This window comes from Arvicola amphibius, chromosome 9 (genome assembly GCF_903992535.2).
Source record: "Arvicola amphibius chromosome 9, mArvAmp1.2, whole genome shotgun sequence".
Lineage (NCBI taxonomy): Eukaryota > Metazoa > Chordata > Mammalia > Rodentia > Cricetidae > Arvicola > Arvicola amphibius.
The window spans coordinates 52329485-52352233 of NC_052055.2; the positions used below are offsets into that span (position 1 = coordinate 52329485).

At 39.8% G+C, this 22749-nt stretch overlaps 1 pseudogene; it reads left to right on the forward strand.

The window, feature by feature from the left end:
* The first annotated feature begins 228 nt into the window (after positions 1 to 228).
* LOC119823611 lies at positions 229 to 15795 on the forward strand (annotated as a pseudogene).
* The last annotated feature ends 6954 nt before the right edge of the window (positions 15796 to 22749 follow it).

Genomic DNA, 22749 nt, shown 5'->3' on the forward strand with positions numbered 1-22749 from the left:
ATATCTTCTTCAGTGGAGCCAGTGTTAGAAGGATTTGACCACATTAGGTCTATCTGAACTATTTGGACCCCTGAACTATTTGGGGAGCTGAAATCCAAAGAGGAACCATGTTTAAGTAAGCATAGAAGAGAGCCTTCTACATGGGGAGAATCAAGGTTCTATCACTGAAAGAGAACGATGTGAGATCTAGTCAAAGGAGAAATCAGGACAGATTGGACATGGAAGTAAATGGGAGCAATCAAGGGAAGTGTATTCCAACCTCACTGCATCAAGGAACAGCTATTATCACTTGCTGTTCGGCTTGAGCTGAGATGCAAAAAGAGACAGGAGAAAGCTTTATCACTAAAAGAAGGGACAGGCTTGGGTCTCCTGTGCCCAGCTGGTGTTGACCCTGAGAATCTGACAGTGAATGCGTTTGATGCTTGGACTTCTCCATGGTTGACTGGGGTTTTCTCTAATTGTTTCCAAGTTGGATCTGTGGACAAAATCGGGGATTCTTTCAGTTATTATGGCCCGGCCACTTTTGCCCATGATACTGGATTTGTAACTACAGATAGTGATTGGCTTTCTGATGTCTGACTTAGATGTATTGGTAACTATAGACAATAGCTTAGGTACTATAGGTTGTGGTTTTGCCTTGATTTGATTTGAAGTGTGTGTGTGTGTTGTGCTATATGTGTGTGCATGGTATATACAAGTGTGCAAATGTGTCAGCAGTCTTCTATCATTTTTAAATTTATTTTTAATATGGAATCTCTTTTATTAAATTCGGATAGTCAGTAAATCCATAGGATCCGTCTGTCCCCACTCCCCTACCACTGGGGTTTCAGATGTGTAGGGCCTCTCTGGATTTTACATGGGTGCTGAAGACCTGAACTCAGGTTCAGGTCATGATGCTGTAACAGTCATTGAGCCTGCTCCCCAGATTCAGAGATATTTTTGTGTATGGTTCAATTGCTGTTGGTGTGTTGTCTGCCAAACTCCTTTATAATCTTTATAACCAAATCAAAGTGACTAACACATTGGAAGAACTTTGAGAATCAACAGAGTCCATGAGGATGGCATGATCAATTATCATTGACAAGTTTATTGATACAAGTAAATACAAAATCCAAAAATGATGTAGTAAGGAAACCATAAGTTTAATTAATTCTGTGTTGACAACAAATTAGTTTACCAAGGAAAAGCAGAGGGGTATAACTCTTTTAAAATAGCAGAATGCAGCCTGTAATCCCAGATACCCAGTAGGCTGAGGAGCCAGGAAGGCAGCGTCAAGTTCTTCTTGGACCACAGAGTGAGTTTGCAGGTAATGTGGGCAACTCAGTGAAACATTGTCTACAATGAAAACAATGCAAATATGGTTAAGGACACAGGCACTTGAGGAGCGTGAATGAGACCCTGGGATCAATCTCTAGAACTAAGGGCGACAGCAAAACAATTTTAAAAATGCATACATATCTGTGGTTGCTGCATCTGCATTCAAATTTAATTCAGTTATTAAATGTTTTGTTTTGTTTTTATAAGGCTTTTTAATACTTCTCTATAGCAATAAATTCTCAATCATTTTTTGACAATCTTAAAACATACAGTAGTTTACACACTCAGCCTCCAAAGTTACTAGCATATTATTGAGCTCGTTTTAACACCTCTAGAATTATAAAAAAACATATAGAATAATTTCAGACATTTCTCTGGATAGACTTGTCCTTTGAAATATCTTCCCTGAAGCTAGACTCTTTAGATGCCTTTCCTAGACTTTCTCCCACTCCTTTTTTTCCCCCCTCAGGATTTTTCCATATGTTTTTCCAGGTTAGGCCTGGAGATCTTGCAGCTGTGGAGTTACATCTGAGGAATGATTCGTTCCATACATGGCTTCTTTCAGTAAATTCTTTCCTAGAGAAATTCGAGAGTTTTTATGAACCCATGTAAAGAAGTGAATATTTATGTTAGAATGATTATGTTCCCAACAAGAACATTCATTGGATTTTAGCCAGGTGAAATCTAAACTCCATCTAAAAATCCAAATGATTAACATGGATAGATCATTATGATGATAACAGCTTTAGATTTTAAAGCTCATTCAAACATATCATTAAAAATAAGAACAGATTTTTAAAAGGACATTTATTATGAGTTCTGTCTTGTTGGGTGATAATTGGAGGAATCATTTCCAAGAGAATAATACAGAATGGAATAAATGAGGGCAGAGATTGAATTACATACCAAGTCTGGGTTGACAAGAACATGTTTAGATTTCAGGTCCCTGAGAACAAAATTCTCAGTCCCAACAAAAAAGATTTTAGTATATGCACTATCCTTTCCTTGACTACAAAAAACTAGTGTCTTTTCTTTCTTTCTTTTTCCACTAAAAAAAAATGATTTTTTTATAAAAAGAAAAGTCTGGTTTTGTAGCAGTTCACATATTTACTTATGGACATAAGTAGAGGCCAGATCCACTGTGACTCATGTCATTGTATTTTCAGGAGGTTGAGCCAAGACAGAAGACAACACATACAGAGTCTGCTGAAAACTCTAAGGAATAAACTGAGGGCAGCAGAAACTATCAGAAGAGGTGGTTTGTGACTGAATCCTCTATAAAAATGAAAAGTAAACTCTAAATACAACATGAAAGATAGTCTGTCATCCTCTATCACAATGAAAAGCAAACTCTAGATACAACACAAAAGATAGTCTGTCATGGAGATACTGACAGAGTTGGGGAGGGGTCCCCCAACTCCCAGTGAGAGGGAGTAGCTAGAGCCATGTTTGACATAGCCTTGGAAAACCAGCTCCTATAGTCTCAGTAGCAGACATTTTAAAGAGAGGGAAAGAGGAAGATAAAAGTAGTTCATGGCAGGAAGAGCAGAGGGAGAGACTGTAAAAACTCTGTGCAGAATGACAGCAAGATGGTATTTTAGAAACTCCCTGCATTAGCAGCTCAATGGCCTCGGACACTCTATGGACCAAACTCTTGAAAAATTCAGAGCAGGTGTCTTGGAACTGTATGCTGAAACCTGGCCAGTAAGGTGGCTGTAGATTGTGGGGAAGGAACTTAGTCAAAACTGCATAGTATTCAATGGGAGTATAAATCTGATCAGAGACAGAATCCACAGGGCAACATAGATGCAGGTTTCATGCAGTGCATCCATCATTGCTAAGAACAACCCAGGGACAAGACCAACATTCACAGCAGACCCTGAAGGGTCATCCAAAGGTGTGACCAGCAAATGGGTCTAGAGTCAAGGCTGTAACCAGAAGTTCAAAGAGTGCTGAACCTAGTGTCCTCTAGCCAAGGGGGCTGAACCTAGCTAATAAAATACTTAGCTATTGTTTATAACAAAATCTCAACCTTTGACTTTACCAATAAGTACTCAGGAGCCAGATGCTGGGGTGAAGGCCTGCTAGCTCAGAGAGGCAGAGAAAGCACCCAGCTGACCTTCCTCCTTGACGGATGTCCCAGAAACCTTTATTGATAAAATAAAATGATTGAGATTTTTGCTAAAACAAACCCAACATTTGGCCCTCCAGCTTGTGTTCCAAACACAGGGACAGAGCAATCATGCCAACTGAGGACAAACTGAGAAGCCATCAGATTTGGTAAACACCTGAGAAGTTCTCAAGGAGAGAGCTAAGCAATATTAAAAGGAAAAATCTTTCCCACATTAAGGATGGGAAATACCATACAACAAGACATTAGAACCCTGTATAATGCTACTTTAGATAGCTTGAAAATAGAAATGGAAAATGGAAAGATAAGTGACTTTACTTAGATTGGCATAATACTAATTAGAATTACTATCAGCCTGGTAATTCCTATTTTATCCTTGATAGACATAGTGACTTTTGTGTCAAACATGAAAAATGGACTGATAAAATACAAGCCTTAGAAAGACTAATAGATGAAAGTAACAAAAATACTCAGACAAAGACAGAGGAATTTAGACGAACATACCATTTCACTACATGATAAAACTGGAGTGGTGATCCAAGAGTGTTAGAAAACCAACCTTAATTCATACAATTACCATACAGGAACAACCAGCAGGCAATAGGCACCCCCCCCCACGGTTATGCAGAAGTTAAGTGGAATCTTATAGAAATGTTAGATTTGAGGAGATTTAAGGAAGTAGTTGTTTCATACGTTATGTGTCACCTTATGTTAAGCAGATGTTAAATTCATGGACAACTCAGAAGAGAATTATCCCTTAAGACTGGAAAGATTTGGCAATAGCAATATTGAAAGTGGGTCCTCAGTTACAAGGGCAAACATGGTGGAAAGAGGAAGCTAGGACGAAGAAATCGGACTAGAGATAGTAATTCTTCCCAAGATCAGTTTCTAGGAGAAGGTCAATATGCTGAGTTACAGAGGCAACTTGAAGTTGATGATCATACCTTGGTGCTATGTCAATTAGTAGCTTTAAATGCTTGGGACAAGGTTGACGAATCAGGAAAGAGGTCTGAGTCATTTACTAAAATTATACAAGTCCCAAAAGCAGCCTTCATTGATTTTTTACAGAGTTTGACTTCAGCTGTAAATAGAATAGTATCAGACATAGAAGTCAGACAAATATTAATTGAATCTTTGGCTTTTGAGAACAGGAATTCAGAATGTAAAGGGATGATTTGGCCTTTTTAAGGTAAGAGCAATACCAATAGATGAATGGATTAGAAATATCACTGATATTGGATCTCACATTATGATGCTACTCTGATAGGAGAAGTGATTTCTAAAAGTTAAAAAAATAAAAATATCAGACGTTTTAACTGTGCTAAACAAGGCCATTTGAAAGGGGATCGTAGGCAAGGCATTCCTAGAAAGAATGTTTTTTATAGAGATAATCTAAACAGCTTTCTGGAGTATGCAGAAAGTGTGGGAAGGCCAGCATGGGACTAATGAATGCTGATCAACAAGGGACAGTCAAGGTAATCCTTTTCCATTGGGAAATGTCCTAAGGGGTCTCCCAATGGCCTCAATATCATATTTGATTCAATCATCCCCTGTCAGCATAGGAGAAACTCCTCCACAGAGCAATTAAAGAATTTAATACCTATTGTTAAAAATAACACTGCTCTGGATATAATTAAAGACAACAGCTTCAGTAGATTAAACAAAAATTTAGGAGAGGCCAGAAAACAAGTATTTTGGCAATTTGCTATAAATGATCATAAACCAAAGCTAAAAATACAAATAAATGGCATTGAAATTGCAGGTTTAGTAGACACTGGAGCAAATGTAACAATAATCTCACCAAAATCTTGGCATCCAGATTATTGGCCTCTTCAGGAGGCAAATTTTCAACTTGTAGGGATTGGAACTTTATTCAGGTAAAACAAAGCGCAAGATGGGTCAAGTGTATAGGGCCAAAAGAACAAAGAGGAAAATTGAAGCCACGTGTAGCTAATATCGCCAGGAATTTATGCAGATGTAATTTGTTTCAGCAACAGAAAACATTCTTCCAATCTCAGAAATGAACCATAAAATAAAGTATGCCTCTTAAGAAAAATAGTACAAGGCATTATCAAGAACAGTCACAAGGCACTCAGGTTGTACATAAGCAGGACATAACAGCTGCTGGTCTCTCAAAGGTACCAACCACACTACCTTTAAAATGGTTAGCTGACAAACCTGTGTGAGTGGAACAATAATGTTTGACCTCAGATAAAGTACAGATACTAAGACAGCTAGTACAGGAGCAACTAAATGCTTATGATGTTAAAGAATCAACCAATTCTCCTTTATTTGTCATTAAAAAGAAATCTGGAGCCGGGCGGTGGTGGCGCACGCCTTTAATCCCAGCACTCGGGAGGCAGAGGCAGGCGGATCTCTGTGAGTTCGAGGCCAGCCTGGTCTACAAGAGCTAGGTCCAGGACAGGCTCTAAAAAAAAAGCTGCAGAGAAACCCTGTCTCGAGAAACCAAAAAAAAAAAAAAAAGAAAAAAAAAAAAAGAAAGAAAAAAAAGAAATCTGGGAAATGGAGAATGTTAATAGATTTAAGAAGCCATGAATAAGGTGATTCAGTGAATGGGCTCCTTTTAGTCTGGAATTCCCTTGCCTTCTTTATTACCTAAGGAATGATCTATTATATTGACTGATTTAAAAGACTAATATTTTTACTATATCTTTACAAGAACAGGATAAGAAAAAACTTGCCTTCACTGTACCTACTTATAATAATGCTCAAACTGTTAAAAGGTATCAGTGGAAAATTCTTCCAGGGCACAAAATGTTGTTTTTTAACAAAATCTCAATTGTTCAATTTTACAAATAAAGACTCACAAATAAAATGCTGGGGTGAAGTCCTACTAGTTTAGAGAGGCAGAGAAAGCACCCAGTTGACCTTTCTCCTTCACCAGCATCCCAGAAGCCACACTTCGATTCCATCTCAGAACAAGATGCCTTCAAAATATCCCTCCCTTCTTCTTCCTCTCTCTCTCTCTCTCTCTTTCTCTCCCCTTGACTCCCTCTTACTCCCTATGTTTTTTTTTTCCTGTCAACTGATTGCTTACTCCACCTATTAACCAATGGTTGACTTTGTTTAATCTTGTTTACAGTAAGCAGAAGGTTCTTGAACTAAAGATGTGTTCTAGGGCTAAGCCAAACCACAACAAAAAAAGATTTTTCAGTAAATAACATAATCTTGTGGTTCAAAACATGATCAAATATCATGAATATATTTTTTCTAGATACTGATTTAAAAAAAAAAAAACCATTCAGGCACAAGTGGCAGAACACCAGGCAAGACCAGAAAGGAACTTCTTTCTCCACAACCAATCATTATCAAAATATAAGTATAATAAGAAAATAAATGATATTAAAATGTGTACTCACACTTAAATCCACCAGAGAAACAGCAGATTTCTCAAAAGGAAGCTCTTAAAAAGTTTATATAGTGTATTTTAAGATCTGAAAGACAAAATTACAAAGCTAATCTACTATACCCAGCAAAACTGTCATGACTGAAGGAATCAGAAAAGCTTCCCATGATTAAAAACAGGCTAAAACAGTTCACTCATCTTACGGAAGGTATTTGAATAATACTATAGATTGAAGATAAATTTAAAAATTTTCAAGAGGCTGCAAACAAGCATAAATTGCATTAGCACATCAGTTAAATAAGGAATAAAAAAAATCACAAAATCTGCAAAATAACCAGAAATAACACACAGCTTTTGATGACACTTCTGATTAATAGTGATTTGAATCCCTAGTCAAAAGATGGGAAGTAGCAGACTGGATTTTAAAACAAGTGCCCAGTTGACACCCTTCACTCTTTGTCTATAACAAAGCATGTAACAGAACATAAAACAAGTCACAGGACACATAGGGAAATAAAATGACAGTTTGTATTATATATTGTAGAAGGAGCGGCGGGGCTGTGTCCCGCCACCCAGCTAGCTTTACCCAAAGTAATTACACGGAAACTTTATTCTTTGAAACACTGCCTGGCCCATTATCTGTAGCCTCTTATTGGTTAATTCTCACATCTTCCTTTAACCCATATTTACTAATCCGTGTAGCACCACGAGGTGTGGCTTACCAGGAGAGATCTTAACCTGCGTCCATCTTGGAGAGGAGAAGCATGGCGACTGCATATGGCAACTGCCTGAAGCGTCTCCCCACTCTTGCTACCCAGCATTCTGTTCTGTCTACTCCGCCTACCTAACTTTCTGTTCTCTTAAAGGGCCAAGGCAGTTTTCTTTATTAATTAACCAATGAAAGTAACATAGACAGATAACTCTCCTCCATCAATATATGACAGAAATAAAATAAAACCAGAAATCAACAGCAAATGAAACTATGTACCATGCACAAATTCGTGGAGGTTGAACATTATCTATTGAATTATTACTGGATTTCAGAAGAAATCAATATGAAAATCTAAACATCACTAGAATAGAATGAAAATGAAAGCCCAGATTATGGGATGCAGTGAGAATAGTTATGAGAAGAACGTTTATGCTACAAGTGTTGAACAATAAAATCAGAGATATCTTCAATAAATGACTTAATGGTGCATCTTAGCACTTTGGAAAATTAAGTAGAAGCCAAACCCCAAATCTGTAAACTAAAAGAAATAATTAAAATCAGTACAGAAATCAGTGAACCAGAAACAAACAAGAATCTGTTGCCATGCTCTCTGCCATGATAATGGACTGAACCTCAGAAACTGTAAGTGGGCCTCCCCAATGAAATGTTTTCCTTATAAGAGTGGCCATGGTCATGGCTTCTCCTTTTAGTGATAGAAACCCTAACTAAAACACCATGAATGTGCACGTAGAGGCCAGAGAGTGACTGGCACTATCTTCCTCTATGGTTCTCCCCTTATATTTCTGAGACATCATCTCTCACTGACCCTAGGGTCTGCCTTTTAAGCAAGACTGACTGGTGAAGGAGCCCCGTGTCTGTCTCCAGTGCTGACATTACAGATGCCAGCCTCTACACCCATTTCATTATGTGAGCTAGGAGTCTGAGCTCGGGTCCAGCGCTTACACATTGAGTCATCTCAGCACGCCCCCCCCACCTTCATGATTCCACTGTCCGACTCTCACAGACACTTCCTTGTATGTGTTGTGATTCGAGGTGTAAACGAGTCACTTCTTAGAACTGTTTAAGCCTTAGAGAGTCTCTTCCTCTGTATAGCATTTACTTTTGCTTCTGGAAATTGGCTCTCACCCAAACCAAAATGACTCTGAAGTGAATTTCAAACCTGAGCACACAGACCACACAGGTGGTATTAATTAATGCAGGTCATAAACCCATTTGAAGGCTGCCTTCTGGCTGTGAATTCTGAGAGCTTTTATTATTCTCTTGGCAGCTTTTACACCTAATAGTGTGATTTTCCTCACCCTGTCTTCTGGACAGTTGTTTTATTTCTGATGTGAACTGCATAGCGCCTTGGGGCCCAGCTCTATGTCAAGGTCTCCAGCTAGAGCTGGGCCTAGAGGACCAAAGTCCTTACAGGTCCTCGTTCCCTTCCAGCCTCCAACGTAGAATCTGAGGATAAGCATCCTTTGGCGTTTGGTGTTTTAGTACCTTACACGATATCCGTTTTGTTTCATTGTTTAATTCTGGGAGTTCCACAGCTTCTAATTTAGCAATGATTTTCAAAAGTTCTAGGATTTTTTTTTTGCTTGTTTTTTTTTTAACATTTTAGTTGACATCATATAATATTTGTACTTGTTTATTGAGCCTGGTAATCATTAAATAAAAATAATGTTTAATAATCTAACTAGTATTTTTCCTCTTTATATATCATCACTTTTGTTTCCTAGGCACTTAAAACTTTTCTCCTGCATGTGAAATAATCCACTCGCAGATGACAAATATACCCCTTGTTCTCACTCATTTGTGGATGCTAACATAACTGACCATAGTAGCAAACAGTGGGGCAAAGGCCAGGAGCAGGAAGTGTCCGGGAGATAGAGGAGCCTAAGAAGACAGAGTATGGAAAGCAAGGAGAGTTGAAGGGAAACCATTCTGAGGGTCTAAAGCACAATAGTCAGTCATAGCCAATATTGCATGTAATGTAAAACCTTTCAAAGATGTTGTACCTGGCACATTGCACCACTGAGTTCTCTTACTCAGAGAACATATTTTGCCTTAGCCAATATCTGAAGGCACTAGTCCAGTGTGTTCTTTCTGGGGTGCTCACAAAATGTTAAGGGTAGTTTAGGACAGTGGCTTTCAATCTGTTCATCGTGACCCATTCTCTGGGTCAAATGACCCTTTCACAGGGGTTGCATATCACATATTTACTTTACAATTCATAATAGTATCAAAATTACAGTTATGAAGTTGCAATGGAAATAATTTTAGGGTGGGGGATCACCAAAACATGAGAAACCTTATTAAAGGGTCACAGCATTAGGAAGGCTGAGAACCATTGTCTTAGGGTATATGAAAAGCCCATGAAAATATGTTAGGCTTGACCAAAATTTAAAGCTCCTGCTCAACAAAGGGTATCAGTAAGATTTCATGACCTCTCTCCCTGTTCTTATTCTTTATGCTTGATGATGACCCTGGGTGATCACTGCTTAACTGGGGGCAGCTAACAGATCCTAAGACTTTTCCAGCAAACTTCCAAAGAGGTGCAAGTCAGTGCCTCAATCCTAAGTATGCTGTACCATCAAATGTGCCTCGGGGAGTGATGGAAAGGTGGCTGGACTATGCAGCCCTCACACTAGGTCCCCATCATGGAACATTTTATTGGTAATGAAAATGCTATTTTGATCTCTCATCTGCAGCCTTAATTTTATTTATCATTTACTTGGCAGATTAATGGAATAAGACTAAAGGAACTTTTTAGGGACTCCTTGAAAGTAAGCATATAATATCATTTCAAATGTTCCTTTTAAAAAAAATTCTAAAATTTACACATTGGAAAAAATATACTTATGTCTTTATGAAATCTGTTTGATGTTTCTGACTATAGAGAGTCTGTAGAAAGTATCAGTGTAGTCATCAAATGTGTGGTCAACATGGTAGCAATATCTCAAGCTACCAGAACATAGCACAGGTGATCAGAGAAGTCACACTGCTGTCCATTCAAGTCCATCTCCAGAAAGTCATCACTAGTTAGCCTAGATTCTTGTTATGAACAGAGACAATGTCAGTTCAATGGTTATAATCTCTGTTAAGCATAGAGACAGGAGGAAAGCGGCCTTCCTACTTCTTCCTTCCTTCCCTCAGCATGTATATATTAACACCTAAAACTGTTAAGATGGGGAAACCAATACGCAGGCCTCCAAACCAGGCCTGATGGGGAAACCAATAGCTGTCTTTCGTAACATGATTGACACATCCAGACACAGCCTAGAGCGATATTCCAGTACTGAAATCAGCAAGTCATTGCTAAGCGGAATTTTCAGTCAAAAGGGAGTGGATCCAAATGGGAGGGGGTGTAAGAGAAACTAGAAGTAGAGGGAGGTAAAAACCATAATTAGGATATTTTGTGGGAAGATAACCTACTTCTAATAAAAGTAAAAACTAATTTCCTATGGAAATATAGTTTCCCATCTTAATTTTGAAAAATTAATGAAAGCATGGCCATTTAGTATAACTATCTATTTTTTGAATTGTATATCTGTATGGTTCAATCTACGATTCTCCTCGTCGTTAGCAATATAGTTATACAAAAGTAACAAATGCTCAATTTCAGGGTCAAATTCTCATCTGTAAAATAAGGTACTAATAAATAAAAAGTAACGGGGAGGAAAGAGTTTATTTATTCCACATTTCATAGCCCAGTCATGGATGCCAAGACAGGAACTCAAGCAGGGCAGGTACCCAGAGACAGAAACTGAAGCAGAGGCCACCAAGGAGTGCTCGTTACTGGGTTGCTCTTTATGGCTTGCTCAGCCTGCTTTTTTTTTATATATAACTCAGAACAACCAGCCTAGGGGTGGCACCACCCACAATGGGCTAGACCCTAACATATCAATTACTAAATAAGAAATGTATCACAAGCTTCTCTACAGCTAAGTCTTAGGAAGAACTTTTCTCCATTGAGGTTCTCTCCTTTTAGGTGATTCTAACTTCTATCAAGTTGACATACAACTAGGCAGTACCGTCATCAACTACAATACGCTTTGACATTTAACCAGGCAACAATCTGTCAAATACATGTGCCTACCTTTACCAATCAGTAATTATTCTTTTTTAATATTTACTATCATTGTGCTTTTCCCCCCTTTAAATTTAAAAATGACTAAATCTATTAGAGCTAATGAATGAGCATCTAAGTGGAGGTACCCACATTTGGGGGTTCTGTTTTCTAGTACATTGGCTGAAAGCCTTGAATAACATCTTGCATCAAGACAAGAAGTCAAGAAAAACTGATAAACTCATTAAAAACTGAAGAAAACAAAGTAAAATCCTGGAAATGCAAGGTGATAGTAAAATATTTTTCTTCTTGTTAAAATGAATCAAAACCTTTATAGCCCTGCCACATATGGATCTCATCAGCTCGCTCACGGTCATGTCCTCATGGGACCAACATAACTTTGGGTTTTCTTTTTGTTGGGAGTCAAACTCAGAATATTTAATATAGAGGGAGCATCGATTCAATGTTGAGCTTTAAGGAGTGTGTGTGTGTGTGTGTGTGTGTGTGTGTGTGTACATATGTTGGTATCATCTTTCTTCTGGTCTCCTACCAGTCAGTGTGGGGAGACAATAATGTCTTCATTCCTAACTTTGACTTTGCAACTCTGCCTCGAATGTCCAAAGAGCTTGTAAAGGTTGCCGGTTGTCTGGATGGAGAGAGAGCAGGTGTGTAAGTGTATTCTCGTGGGTATTTTACCCTCCGGCTGAAAGAAAGCTTGGTCTCTTCTCCTGTCACTGGTTTAATGTTGGTTTAAGCCTATAAAAGTTGAAAGTGGGAGTCCTAACCGACACATGGAGAATGATTTAGATCATGCATTGGGTCTGGTAGCAACAGTGGGCCAGATATAAACCATGGTGGTATCAGCTTAGGGATCTTCACTAGGTTGATAGCCATTAATGCTAAGGTTGATGTTGCCAACTTCCTCCCCTGCAATGACAAAAATTAGTAAGAATCTCAGTTAAAAAAAAAAAAAGGCAAAGGACCTTAAAGTGGATGGCAGGAAGGAAGAGTTATCATTTCTTTTTCAACAGCAGTTAAACACTGACTAAAATTTTAAGAAATGAGTGGCTTGTTTCTCTGTACCTCAGACCACCTACTGAAACAATGTAGTTTTTATATTCACTAAATTGAAGAATACTTTATACTCTTTAATGTTTGCTTTTAGTGAGGAATCTAAGACTTCCAGAAACAAGTAAAATGGATGAAAGATAAGATACTTCCACATATAATAACTACTGTTTTTCAAGTGGATTTGTATTTTCCCATATATAACTGACTTCAAAATTTTCATTCTTTGTTTATCACACAACCAAGCTACTATGAACCATATAATCCCCATCACCTTTGAAAAATGTGTTCTAAATTGATATGGAGCTTGATGTTTAAAAATCACACTAAGTATACTTGTATAATGCAGCAGAACGTAAAAGTGGATATTAGAAAACAATGCAAATACATCCTTTTAAAAATTAAAATTGTTTTTTCACTGTGCAAGTCCATTGAACATGCTACTGCAGTTCACAATGTCTTTCCCACACAAGCATGCACTGTACCCTAAAACATTCCTCTTGTGTCCCCGCTCCCTCATTCTTGCCCCTCCCCTGCCGTTAGTCCTCTTTATTCCTCTAATGAATTTAATGTCTACTCTCATACCATACAGGATATACCCACAAAATTCTATGCATCTATACAAAGTCTAGGAGCCTCATATGAGAGAAAATATATGATATTCTTCTGGAAACTGGTCTTATTTGGTTAATATGATTAGCTGCACTTATATCCTTACATTATTTATATTTTTTTGTGTGTGTATGCGTGTTTTGCCTGCATGGATGACTGTGTACCACTTCTGTACCTGGTGCCCTTGGAGACCAGAAAAGGACATCTGATCCCCTGGAGCTGTAGTTAGACATGTGGGTACTAGGATTGACCCTGAATCCTCTGGAAGAGCACCCAGTGTTCTTATCCATCTCTTCAATTCTCCCAATTTTTTGTTTATTTGTGTGTTTTGTTTTGTTTTATGCAGGTGGGACATATCTTCATGGACCTTAATTTCTGTTTATTAATTAATTAATTAATGTTTAAAAGACCCTTTCAAATAAAGACTCATTATGGTCAATAAAGTCTGAGGACCACCATCAGATATTGATTCTGATATTTTTAGAGCAGAAAATAAAATAAAATTTACTCAGAATTATGCTGTAAAGTCCAAGGGTACCTTGGTTGTTAGAATCCCAGGTAGACCCCCACCACAGGGCTGGGAAAAAAGCATAAAAGGATGTGGCTACTGAATACTGGATGGCCGGCTTGTGTCCCAAGTGCAGTTGAGGAGGTCATAAGACATCCACTCCTTGTCTTGAACATGTCCAACACCTCATTCCTAGAAACAAAATTATGCTTTCACTATCATTGGTGTGAGTGAACTCCATCGCCTCTGCAGAGAAACCCAAGGAAGAACTTATAATTTCTTGGAATATTTAGAGAACATAATGATCACCTCCCTCCCTATAAAAAGCCAACAGATATTCATTTCTGTCTATTGATGTACAATAGTAAGATCACTCTTGTCCTTATAGGTCATATTTCAAACATAACTCCATAACAAAACATAACCATCTATGAATCAATTACTCTCATCCTCCAACAAATGTCACCTTCCCATTACTGGGTATGCTTAATCCCATATTCAGAACTTGAGAATGATATCTAGTGATGATGTGGGATTTCCCTCTGTACACTTGAATACGATTGATAAATAAAGGAACTGCTTTGGGCCTATAGCAGAGCTATAGGGGCACAGAGTTAGGTGGGGAAAACTAAGCTGATGCTGGGAAAAAGGAGGTGGAGTCAGAGAGAAGCCATGGAGCCACCGCCAGAGTCAGACATGCCGAAACTTTGCCAGTAAGCCTCTGCCACGTGGTAATACACAGATCAATGGAGATGGGATACATTAATATGTAAGAGTTAGCCAATAAGAAGCTAGAGCTAAAGCAGAAGTTGGGTCTCTTTTTGTGATGCCTCCTAGGCAGTCAGCTGTACAAAGATAAAGCTGAATATTTCCTTCCCTGTCACTGGCTGTCAGAAACGCATCGAAGTGGATGATGAATGCAAGCTTTGGACATTCTATGAGAAGCACATGACCACAGAAGTAACTGCTGAGGCTCTGGGTGAAGAATGGAAGGGTTACGTGGTCCAAATCAGTGGCGGCAATGACAAACAAGATTTTCCCATGAAACAAGGTGTCCTGACCTATGACAGAGTGTTCCTGCTGTCAAGTAAGGGGCATTCTTGTTATGACCAAGGAGAACTGGAGAGAGGAATGTAGTGAGGAGGCTGTGGGCCAGCTTCCTGCCGCCCTGCTCCCGGCCACCGGCTAGCTTATGCCCCAAAATAACAACACACAAATTGTATTCTTTTAAATACTGCCTGGCCCATTAATTCCAGCCTCTTTCTCACATCTTGACTAACCCATATCTAATAATCTGTGTAACATCACAAATGGTGTCTTACCGGGAAAGATTCAGCACGTCTGACCTGGTGGCTAGCTTCATTGCTACTCGTTGTAGAGGCAGGGCAATTGTCTGAGCCATCTACCTCACTTCCTTCTTCCTGTTCTGTCTATTCCACCCACCTATTTTCTAACCTATTAGGCCAAGCAGTTTTCTTTATTAATTAACCAGTGAAATCAACAGATTGATAGAAGACCCTCCTCCATCAGAGGAAATGCAAGTGTGTTTGAGGATGCATTGTGGATGCCAATCTGAGTGTTCTCAACTTGGTTATTGTTAAAAAAGGAGAGAAGGATATTCCTGAACAGACAGATACTACTGTGCCTCGTCGGTTGAAACCTAAATGAGCTTTAGAATCCAAAAGCTTTTTAATATCTCTAAAGAAGATGGTATCTGCCAGTACATTGTCAAGAAGCCTTTAAACAAAGAAGGTAAGAAGCCCAGGATGAAGGCACCCAAGATTCAGCATCTTGTGACTTCACATGTCCTGCAACACAAACGCCAGCACATTGCTCTGAAGAGGGACTGAACAAAGAAAAACAAGATGGAAGCTGCAGAATATGCTAAACTTTTGGCAAAGATAATGAAGGAAGCCAAAGAAAACCACCAGGAACAGATTGCCAAGAAGTGAAGCTGTCCTTGCCGAGAGCTTCTACTTCTAAGTCTGAGTCCAGTCAAAAATAAGTCTTAAAAGGTAACAAATAAATGATCAGACCTTGGGAAGAAAGAAGAAGAAGAAGAAGAAGAAGAAGAAGAAGAAGAAGAAGAAGAAGAAGAAGAAGAAGAAGAAGGAGAAGGAGAAGGAGAAGGAGAAGGAGAAGGAGAAGGAGAAGGAGAAGGAGAAGGAGAAGGAGAAGGAGAAGGAGAAGGAGAAGGAGAAGGAGAAGGAGAAGGAGAAGGAGAAGGAGAAGGAGAAGAAGCTAGAGCTAATGGGCCAAGCAGTGATTTAAACAATATGGTTCCTATGTGATTATTTCAGGGGTGAGAAGCCAGGCACCAACAAATGGCCTCCCTCCTACATAGTCATCTTCTGTTTTAGTCATGATACTTATTCAAAATGGTACCTTCTACTACAAAACTATAATGTAAATGACTATCCTAATAAATATTACATACAGCATTCAAGGATACAGCTTTGAAGATACATTTGTATACATTATGCACAAACATAGCCTATATATAAACTTATGTCTGTGCATATATTTATATAAACATTAGGTATATGTTTGCATGGATACAAACCTGTATACCAGGCATCATTCCCATGGTTAGTCACAGATCTGATTCACATGATTCTTTTCTACTTCACACTTACCCTAAACCTGACATAAATTTCAGTTGATTGGGGAATCTAACTTTCTTAGAGCCTTCCTTAGCTTTAGAACCAGACATGACAGAGTAAAGGGAATATCCACAGAGAGTAATCAGGCCATGTCCACAGTCCTCTTAATACACTGTACAGCAGCAATCCCATGTCTATTGGTGGAAAGAATCAACAACCTCAACAAACATAAATACATTTTTATATGTTCATCCAGTGGGATGAAATTCTCCAACTGTACATTGGAGCTTTTCCTTACAATTACATGGGATCATTATTTCATTTGGTGGAATTTAAAAAGACGAACCTCAAAAACATAAAACAAAGCATGCCATAATGGGTTGTTGAGTCACTAGTGAGAAATCCTCCATGCTGATCGTTGATTCAGACTCCTGGTGTCTGTCTGCAGAAGAAACAGTACTATGCTGTTCACGGTTCAAAACGTTTGCCATTTCCTGCAGGACAGAATACCAACTTTCCAAGACATTGTTCCCAGATGGTGTGATAAATGAATCTTTTCCAGAGTACTCAACCATTCCGTAAGGCCAGCTGCTTGTGGGAAATGGTTTCTTCAGGAGGACAGCGAATTTATGAGCATTGCCTCTGGAGCTTGTATCTTTGTAACTGAGATGTGGTGTGAGATACGAAGATGACACGAAAAGCATCAGGGAATCCACTGATAATGCTCTGGCAAGAAGTACAGGAGGCAAGAAAGGCAAGGTCACGTTTAGGATAAGAATCTTCCAAAAAGAAGAAATTGGTGCAGGCTAAACATCCTCTTTCCAGAACGCTTGAATCAGAGTGTTTTGAGTCATTTTTTCTTTTTTTCTTTTAGAAATATGTCCATATAAATAATGAAACATTTCAAAGATGAAACCAAAGTCTAAACAGAAAGTTCACTTACATTTTATTTGGCTGGTTATACATGCAGCTGTTATGCAATGCTATTCCTGAAGAAATGCGAGCAAATGTCTCAGATAGGGATCTGATGACAGACTAAAGTAAGGAAACCACCAAAAGACAAGCTGGGTGAACTAATGAGCTTTATTGGGGTTCCTCACAGGAATATGAGGTGGGAGTTACTTATGCAAAGTCAATTGTGACTCAAAGACAGCTGCCATCAGTGAACCTTACCCCTCACGGCTTACAAAAGTCAAAAGCCTAGAACACACTGCACGGCCCACATAGAGCCTGGGATGCTCAAGAAAGTTGGAGTCACCCCTCTATGAATTCCAATTGTTCTGAGTCTCTTCTGGGCAGTTCAGCTGGTCTCTGCTTCTTCTAGGCAGAGTTTTGCCGGTCTCTATAATTTCCTGACTTCTTGGCTGGTCTCAGCCTCTTCTAGGCAGCTCATCTTGTCTAAGAGTGTCTCTCATCAGTCCTTACTGCTTTTATATGTTGGGAAGGAAGGGACCAAGTTAATGTGGTCAGATTCAGTGACTTCCTGGAGCATTTGAGTTATTTTACTTCCTGACCGTAAGGAGCACTCCTGCAGGATGAAGTATTTCCTCTCCACTTAGGACGTCCTGTTGCTCCACCTCCTTTCTAACAGCCTAAGACCTAACAATCTTCCTCGCAAGTTGAAGGTCTTGATCTTAGAGAAAACTGTTATAAAACAGTGGCTTAGCAGTGATTACATACAGTTGCGTGTATGTGTGTGTGCACAGTTATGTGTGCACATATATGAATGTGCATGTGGAGGGCCGAGTAACACTGGGTGTTGTTCCTAAGAAGCATTTGACCTTTCTTCTGTTTATTGTTTTGTTTTATCTGAGTCAAGGCTCCTTAGTGGAATCTGGGGCTTATGGATTAGGCTGGGCTGGCTGACCAATGAGCTGCAAGACCTGCCAATTTTAGCCTCCTTGGCACTGGGATTACATGAGTGTATCACCTGCCTGAATTTTATGGAGGTGCTAGGGATCAAAGTTAAGTCCTCTGGCTTATGCAGTTCCTTTCTGACTACACCAGCTCCTCAATCTACAGTGTCAGCCATCAAAAACAGCCATCAGGAAGCTGACAGTCATCTTAGATAACAGGAGCTCGGTTAAGTCACTACTAATGGCAAACTGGGAAGCTTAGGTGGTGAAAGCATGTCTGTTTTCTTCATTAATGAAAATCATTTACCCTTCAGAATATAATTGTTTTTCATGGGCCTTCTGCTATAAGAATAGATGAAGCTCTTCAGATGTGGAAAACAGTGTATATTATATGCAGGCAAAATACAGCCCTCTACCCTTGACCTGTGTCAGACCAGCTTTGACAAGCATACCACTTACTAGGGTAGGGGCATGGGGGTTAGAAAAATAAGTAAAGAGAACAAAGACACGAGTGAAAATAATAGAACAGAAACATAGGATAGTACTGAGAGAGAGAGTTGTGGTGAATACTGAAATCACCAGTGTTTAATTTTCTATACACTTTTATATCCTAATACCGCAGGGGAAAGAAGACCAAAGACTGTTTTAGCATGATACAAAGGACATCCAGAATAGTTATTTGCTTCAATTATTGAAATATCAAGTCAGTAATTCTAGAGAAGAGCATTCTGTTGTTTTGACAGTGAACCCACCCTAGACCAAGTATCCTGAAGGCAACCACTGCCTAAGTCAAACCTCTTAATTCAAAAGAAGAAACAGAAGTATACTTGAATTCTCCGACCTTTGGTCAGGGTGGAGTGGATCTACCTGTATGGGCCATCTTTATGTCCAAAACACCAAGCCACCACACTCTAGGTCAGGGTGTGTAGCCACACTGGCCAACAACTTTGACAAACTCACCGCCCTTCAGACAGGTGGAAATCGGCTCACACTTTTGGACCTCCACAGAGCTGAGAGTCTTCCACCTTTTACTGAGTTCAGAATAAGAGAAGCAGCTGTATTCAGTTCAAACAGCAATGACACTTCGCTGCCACACCACCCTGAGCCCTTCAGCTACATTGGCCATGGATGAGAAGTGAGGCTGAATGTTTAAAACACTTGACCACACATGTGGGCTTCATGCAGTCACATCCAAGTGACACAGTCTAAGACCACTGAAAGTATTTTATCTCCATCTTTTCCCAAGTCTTCACTAGTCACTGATCTAAAAATTCCGTGTATCTCTGGTTGGAAAGACCATCTCTGTTTCTACTCTAATAGAGAAATGAGATATCATGGTATTTCTATACTTTATTACCTACTTCATTTGCCTTTTACTGGGAATCAAGTGCACCCACAGATGGTGGTGCCAGAATACCATAAAGTATATTTCTAGCACAAGTAAAATTAATTTTATTTGTTAATCAGTCACTGAAGAGTGTCCTCCAAGACCACAGCTGACTTAGAACAAATTGGCACAGCAGCAGACACAGAAAGCAAGACAGACACACCTGGTTCATGTTATCCCATTTCAGCGGCACAAGCCACACCCATACATAGATTAGAGAACACGTCATTCATCCTGGCCACCTCCCTTGAGTGGTCGCTTAGTTTTTGATGTCAAGACCTGAAAAGTTTTCAAAAGCAGTTGGTCAGCGAAGAGTTCAAGGCAGGCTGTTCTCTGAAATCCCAGGACCCCCGTTATCACTTTTCTGCTGCTTCAAGCCATCTGTGTACTGTAGTCATCTAACCTGCGAGAGAGACTCAGTTATGAAGTTTGCTGTGTTGGTGTAGTCCTTGACACCTAAACCAATGGGAGCACAAATCTGGCTTCGAGGCCAAAGGTCAAATGCTGTGTTTACAACTCATGAAATGCACCTTGACTCTGAAATGGAAAGAAACTCATAGACCTACAGTAATATAAATCCCAAGACAGCTTCTTAACTTTGAAACTAGCATCCTCATATGGAAGTCTTACAGATCAGTTGACAACAGCCTCCAAAACTAGATGGTGCCTTTTTTTTTTTTTTAGCCCTGTGAGCATCACTTGGAGGGCTTACTGTAAGATGTGGGAGCACTCGGGAGGCAGAGGCAGGCAGATCTCTGTGAGTTCAAGGCCAACCTGGTCTACAGACCTAGTTCCAGGACAGATAGGACTGTTACACAGAGAAATCCTGTCTCCAAATAGATAGATAGATAGATAGATAGATAGATAGATAGATAGATAGATGGAAGCATATAATATAAATATAAAATTATAATAATCATAATTTTCCTTTTTGATTCCCCAATTTTAAACTCAATCTTCCCTGGACACTGGAGTGATGACAATTTCCCTATCAACATTTCGAATCCTGCTCTCAACATCTGTCTTCTTGGCCCACTTTCAATGACACCCTGAAGCATCCTGAAGACTAAAATCTGTGGCAGCTAAAATTTTAAGCAAACTGTAGGTCAAAGGTTTTGTCCTGCCACTTGAGGCCTTGACTGGCTACAGACATCTGGTTCAGGCTCCTTGTCTCACATTACTGGGCATCTTTGCCAGCGTTACTCTCATAGATTCCGTGGAGTTTCCATTTTACTAAGTTTCTGTCTCACCCCCAGAATGTTTCCCCCGCCATGTTCCAGTCATTTCTCCTAGTATATTCTCTCTCCCTACCCCACCACCTGATCTCCTCTGTTCCCATATCCACCCTCCCGCAATTCACCAGTGGTGTGGGAGGTCCTTCTGTCCATGTGTTGCTTTTATTGGTTAATGAATGGCTTGGCCTACATCATGGGAGGAGGAAGGCAGAGTTAGAGAGAAGCATGGAGCTGCCTCTGCTGGAGATAGACATGCTGAAACTTTCCTGGTACCACAGCCTCATGGTGTTGCACAGATTAATGGAGATGGGTTAAATTAAGATGTATGAGTTAGCCAAAAAAGAATCTAGAGCTAATGGGCCAAGCAGTGGTTTAACTAATACAGTTTCTGTGTGATTATTTCAGGGCTGAGCAGCTGGGAACGAACAACTAGCTTGCTGCTACACACCAGTAAGATTCATTCTATTTCCCTTTCCCTTGGAGATCTTTACATCTCTGCTTAAGTCCTCCTTGTTGTTTGCTCGACCTCTCTGAGGCTGTGGACGTTAGCATGATTATCTTGTACTTTACAACTAGCATCCATTTATAAGTGAGTACATATCATATTTGTCTTTCTGGCTCTGGGTTACCTCACTCAGGATGATTTTTTTTTTCTCATTCCATACGCTTGCCTGCAAATTTCATGATGCCATTGTTTTTAACAGTTGAGTAATGCTCCATTGTGTAAACGGACCACATTTTCTTTATTCATTCTTCAATCGAGGGACACCTGGGTTGTTTCCACTTTCTGGCTATCATAAGCAAAGCTGCTAGGAACATAGTTGAACAAGCCCCAAAGCTTAGTTTGTCCTGCCTGCACAGTGTTCTGAGACTGGAGCCAAGCAGAACTGTCGTCAGAGAGACTTCACCTAGCAGCTGATGGAACAGATACAGCGTCCCACAGTCAATCATTAGACAGAAATCAGGGAGTCCTATGAAGGAGGATGAGGAAGGATCGGAGGAACCAGAGGTGTCAGGGACACCACAAGAACACAGCCCACAGAAACAACTGACAGGGACACATGGGGCTCTCAGGTATCCAAGAGTCCTCTGCATAAATGTTATGGTTGAATATGCTGGCTGGTGTTCTTATCGGATTCCTAACAATGAGAACCTGGGCTGCCTCTGACTCTTGCCTGCTGGTGGAACCCTTTTCCTCCTACTGGGTTGGCTTGTCCCATCTTGATACAATGGTTTGCTAGTCTTATTGTTACTTGTTATCCTGTGTTTGGCTGATGTCCCTGGGAGACCTGCTCTTGTCTGAGGAGAGACAGAGGAGAGAGGATCTGGGGGAGAGGTAAGGTGGGGGAGAGGTGAGGTGGGAGAGAGGTGAGGTGGGGGAGAGGCGAGGTGGGGGAGAGGTGAGGTGCGAGAGAGAGACTGGAGGAGGGGGAGGGAGGGAAACTGTACTCAGGATATTTGTGCATATTTGTAATATATGAAATATATTATATGTATGAAAGAATAAAATGCATGCATTATGTAATATAGGGAAGAAGAATAAAATAAACATTAACAAAACACACACACACACACACAAAACTTTAAGCAAAATGATGAAGATATACTGCTCTTTGCTGTGGCAGTCAGGGTAACACACAGTTTGAGAAAGCCTAATTTCTCTAATTCTCTCTTTTTAGGCAAAGTTTCACTATGTCATTCTGGCTGGGCTACAGTAACCTCCTAGGTAGACAAGGCTGACCTGGAACTCATAGAGATCTCCCTGCTTCTGCTTCCCAGGCATTGGGATTAAAGTTGTGCCCCACCCTCTCTATCTTAAGTTCTCTGTGCCTTAAAAATGAGAATGAAGTCATTTCTTTAATATTTATTTTATGCTAA